The following is a 4,551-nucleotide window of genomic DNA, read 5'->3' as shown; positions in this document are numbered from 1 at the left end:
GTCCGGGGAAGGGACTGCTTCGCTGAGCTGGGGCCAGGCATGTATGGTAGAGTTGAGGCCATAAGGCCCCCTGAAGCCTCAGCGCCTCACGCGCCCCATCCCAACAGCTCTGGCTCGCCGCGCACCCCGCCCCCACCAGTTGCCACACTGGTTGCCATGGCCCTCGCGCAGCCATTAACTCCCCACCCCCACCTGCGACCCCCCTCTCCCAGCGCCCCCGCCTCACCTGGCTGCCTCGCCCCACCCCCCGCCGCCTATTGGCTCCTGCCTGAACTAGGGGGCGGGGGTGGAAGCCCGCGCACAGTGGGCGTGCCCGGAAGGGAGGGAACAGGAAAAAAGGGCCACTGCCCTCGCCCTTCGCTCAAGGCCATGCCCAGACTGTAGTCCGCCGGCGCAGCCCCGCCCCGCCTCCGTCGCCCACGTGCCGGTCTCGTCCCGCGGGGCATAACGGGAGATGTAGTTTGGCGTTACTGCAGCCGCGCCTCAGCCAGGCACGTGACTCAGTCTGGAGGGGCGGTGGAGCATTAGCGCGCATGCGCGAGTGGGGGCGGGGCTGGTAGCCACGTGCTGCAGGGGTGACCGGGTGTGTCCAGGCCCACGTAGCTGCTGCTAGTTTGCTGGGGCCCCGGTATGGGCAAGCAGCGCTGTCAGCGCGCGCTGTGCCTTGGCACCAGCTGATAAGGTGGGAGATGCGGTGCCTGGGGCAGAGCTGGCTGTCCCCATTTGGATGGTGCTGAGCATCTGTGTTGGCAGCAAGAGGGAGGGTGCTGTGCCAGGGACTGAGCCTGCAAATCTCTGCCACTAGTGTGAACATGCAGCCTCTGTGTTGGGGGTGGGGGTTCTAGATCCTGTGCGCCCCATTGGAAGGAGCTGCCAATGAAGCTGTTAGTCAATTGGCTGCAATGGGTGTGTGCGTAATGGCTGGCTAAATCTCACGCTTGCATTGCCAGCTGCCATGGTATTTTGCTAGTCTAATAAGGCTTGGTGGGATCTTGAAGCCTTGGTGCTTGCAGTCAGTTGATTATGTATGAACCTCAGCTTTCATGGGGTGAAAATAAGGTTTTAGTTCTCTTATAAAGACAGTCCAGGAAGCTGTCATCACACTTGAGATTCAGAAACCTGCAGGGCAAATGAGAAAAATCCCTGAAGTATTTATTATTTTGACACTCTATCCTCTCTTGTTGGTTTGGTTTGATTCTGGTTCCTGGCTTTTGAGAGCTTTGGGTTGACAGAATGGCATGCCAGCTAAGTGAAATGGCAGCAAGGAAGGGAAGAAAGGAAGTGACGGGAGTGTGTTTGAGCAAGCCTGCTTCATTTAATGGCATGTGGTTATTTTGCTATTACAGCCTTGTTCTCTTGCTCTCTTAGTGAATAACACTAACACATGATCTTGCTCTACACTCAGATACTCAAATTGCTTGTAGTTTACAGTGCCATTTAGAGCATATCTGAAATATGAGCATGCATAATTGTGTTTTTACTTTTGTTTGGTCTGTGTATGAAAACTGTAGAAAAGCTAAATGCACGTACAGAGTTTAAATGCTTTATTTTGCTTGTGTATTAGACAGTGGTTCATTTTCTTATGGTTTCATTCTCTTGGCAGTCTCCCCCTTGCCTAAGAAAAGTATTTAAGTGTGATAATTGTAGCATGTGCTGGACACTTTGAATGAGTGAGAGTTTACTGCTTCATCCTTTTACATGATTGGTCAAAGGAAGACGGGTTTGGGGATTGGGTGGATTATTGCAGTGACTGACATTGTGATAGGTTTGTAAATATAATAAAAACAAACCAAAATCTGGTTTGGCAGTTGTATGTATGTACTATCTCAGATCAGCTTCCTCTTTTGGTACCACTATTTGCCTTTAGGAGAAAAAATAGAAGCGTCTCCTCCGGATATCTAGGGAAGTCTGCAAATACTTGGTAAGTGATCTTTAAATCATTGTAGTGGGTTTGCCTTTTTCTGCCGGGATTAAAATGTCTGGACTCTCTCTGTCAGTTCCTAAGAACAATGAGGGTTTTTTAATGGGGGAATATTCTTGCTTTTTAATGTTAATGTATCCATGGTTCAAGTGGAATATACTAAACTTCAGCAACACACACTTTATTATCTTACTGCTTAATTTCGAGGAATTTCCATGGGTCTTGCTTAATGATGTATTAGCCTGCCTAGTTAACAATAGCAATATTTTTATGGTAAACAAAAACAGTTGCAGAGATGACAGATATTAGGTTGTTTAGTCCATTACTGAAAGATGCTGAGATACTGTTACACTGATGAGGATGGTATAAGAGGTTTTGTCTTGCAAACTGGGATTAACGAAAAATTTAAAAAATATAGTAGACATTAAAATAGATTTATTTTAAACATATATAAAGACATATTGCTGTGAGCCTATGGGGATTTATCTGTACGTGCCAAAAAGTTATCTCTTTTAAAAAAAATTTTTTCTCCTACTCTGATATCGAAATAGGGTTTTGTTTATCTAGAATGCTTCTGTTCAGTTGTGGCAGAACCTCATTTATTCTTATGAAAATTGTCTTGAGATTTATTACTTGAAAAGGCCATAAAAATGCATTAAAGAGGAATTGACTAATGAGCCACAGAGTCCCTGGAGGAGCATCTTTTTTAGGCTTCACAATCTTTGCTTTTGTGTGGATTAAAGTTCCAGTTGAGTGGTAGAGGAGCAATGTCATATTGTTTACTGAGATACTGGGAGAAATGTACAGAATGAAGAACAGCAAACGTTACACATGTTCAAGGGGCTCTTGACTATTTCTCTTTCTGGAGAATAGGCCATAAAACAGATTAAACCAGGGTAGCAAAAGACAGATTACCAAAAGTGAATAATAGAGACTAGAGTTCTTTCAACCTTGGCTAAAAGTAAATCCTGCTCTCTCTTCTTTCAACCCATGGCCTGGGGAGTTTATCATTCCTGAACTCACTGTCTGGTGAAATCAAAACTTGCCAAATTAGAGAGTCTGAAGAGGGAGAACATCATGCCAGGGCTTGTAGTTGGTGGGGACAGGGAGCCTGGAGGGGGCAGGAGATGCATCAGCTGTTCAAGATGACACAAGAGAAGAAAAATCTTCCTGATGGGAAGTGCTCTGATTTTTCTTGTGGAAGAAGCATTTCTCTGGTTTAGTGATTAAACCCCTTAAATGGGTGTTTGCTCTTTTTTTGTGTGTCAGGAGAAATTTTTCTCCTGGCCCAAATGTAACACCTGTTCATGGCCTATATATTTAGTTCATTATTTCAAAACTCTTTATTAATATCTATGTCATAACCCCAATACCCAGTGAACACTGGGAATAAGCAATATCTATGTTAAAATCCATGAAGTTTTAAAAGTGAAATCTCTCAATAAATACTGCTAGGACTTCCAGGAAAGCCCTCCAGGGAAAAAACACCCAGGAAAGTCCTGATTTGATGTTTCTGATAGTTGCAAGGTTTAAAAGAAAAAAATATATAAACCATTCACAGAGTAACCTTTATGTAGCTTTCATGTCAAAATTTGTGTGTGTGTGTGTGTGTGTGTGTGGTGCCTAAAATATAGAATATCGTCCCTTGAGAGAGGATATAAGACATGTTAAGTGAATATTATACCTAAACTGTTAGGTCATTTTGAAAATATTTACAATTAATACTATTAATATAGATTATAATATGTCTTTTTACCATCTTGGTAGGAATCCAAAACCTGATTCTTGAAAGGTTTCACTTTTCTATTGTTTTTCTGTTAAACGTTGTTCTCTAGTACTGCCCTGAAAACAGGGCTGGAAGAGACCTTGAGTTCATCTAGTCAAACTTCCCCAGACCCAACCCAGATCAGCAGTACCTAAAGCATTTCTGGTATATGTCTGCTTAGCTTGTTTTTAAAAACATTCAATAATGAAGATTCCATAATCTCCAAATCATCTACTGCTTTATAGATCGAACATCCCCTTCCCCCCATGGTTAAAGGACCTAAATCTCCCTTACTACAGTTCAAGTCTATTACTACTTGTCCAGTGGACATGGGGAGCAATTTATTACCTTCCTTTTTACAGTAACCTTTTACAGATTTGGAGACTGTTATAATGTCTTTTTGCTCTTATCTAGACTAAACCAGTTCTTTAAATCTTTCTTCTAGAGAGGTACAGCAATATAACAGTGCCATATCAAATCGGCACTGATGAAAGGAAAATTATCGGCTATCGGGTTTTTTTGGCCAGTGTAACTGATAATGTATTGATAGATACAATGCGCCTTCTGTCTGGGGCCCCAGACACTGTGCATGTGCGCAGCTGCAGTACGCACATACAGCAGTGGAGAGCAGCTGGGCACCATGCAGCAGGAGTGCAGCCAGGCAGCGTGGAGAGCAGCACACTGCAGGTAAGTCTGTAAAGGGGAAGGGGCGTGGGAGGCTCAGATGAACGCCCCCACAGTGAGGGAGGCAGTAGGCCAGGGACAGAGACTGGGGGCACTGCCCAGCCAAGGCGGTGAATGGGACCCAGGGCTGGGGTGGGGAGTGGGATGGAGCCGTGAGTAGCTCATCTGTAGGGCCCAGGAG

General features: G+C 44.8%; 2 protein-coding genes across 22 annotated transcripts in view; one reads left to right on the top strand and one right to left on the bottom strand.

Moving 5' to 3' along the window:
* DNAJC28 (DnaJ heat shock protein family (Hsp40) member C28) overlaps positions 1–388 on the bottom strand; it is an 8,435-nt gene extending 8,047 nt beyond the window's left edge. For both annotated transcript variants that reach the window (XM_019525471.1, XM_019525473.1), the window contains exon 1: positions 227–388. The gene's annotated coding sequence lies outside the window, so the exon portion shown is untranslated. The remainder of the gene's footprint in view (positions 1–226) is intronic.
* A 149-nt stretch (positions 389–537) lies between these two features.
* LOC109302469 (trifunctional purine biosynthetic protein adenosine-3-like) overlaps positions 538–4,551 on the top strand; it is a 63,394-nt gene continuing 59,380 nt past the window's right edge. For 18 of the 20 annotated variants that reach the window (XR_002098794.1, XR_002098795.1, XM_019524001.1 and 15 more), the window contains exon 1: positions 538–583. The gene's annotated coding sequence lies outside the window, so the exon portion shown is untranslated. Of the gene's footprint in view, positions 584–657; positions 683–1,592; positions 1,922–4,551 lie in introns of those variants that run through there. The other 2 variants (XM_019523998.1, XM_019523999.1) reach the window with 2 other exon arrangements.

This window comes from Gavialis gangeticus, unplaced genomic scaffold (genome assembly GCF_001723915.1).
Source record: "Gavialis gangeticus isolate Ggan-Ray unplaced genomic scaffold, GavGan_comp1, whole genome shotgun sequence".
NCBI classification, from domain to species: Eukaryota; Metazoa; Chordata; order Crocodylia; family Gavialidae; genus Gavialis; species Gavialis gangeticus.
Note: the sequence above shows the minus strand (reverse complement) of the source record. Positions and strands in the feature narration are given on the sequence as shown.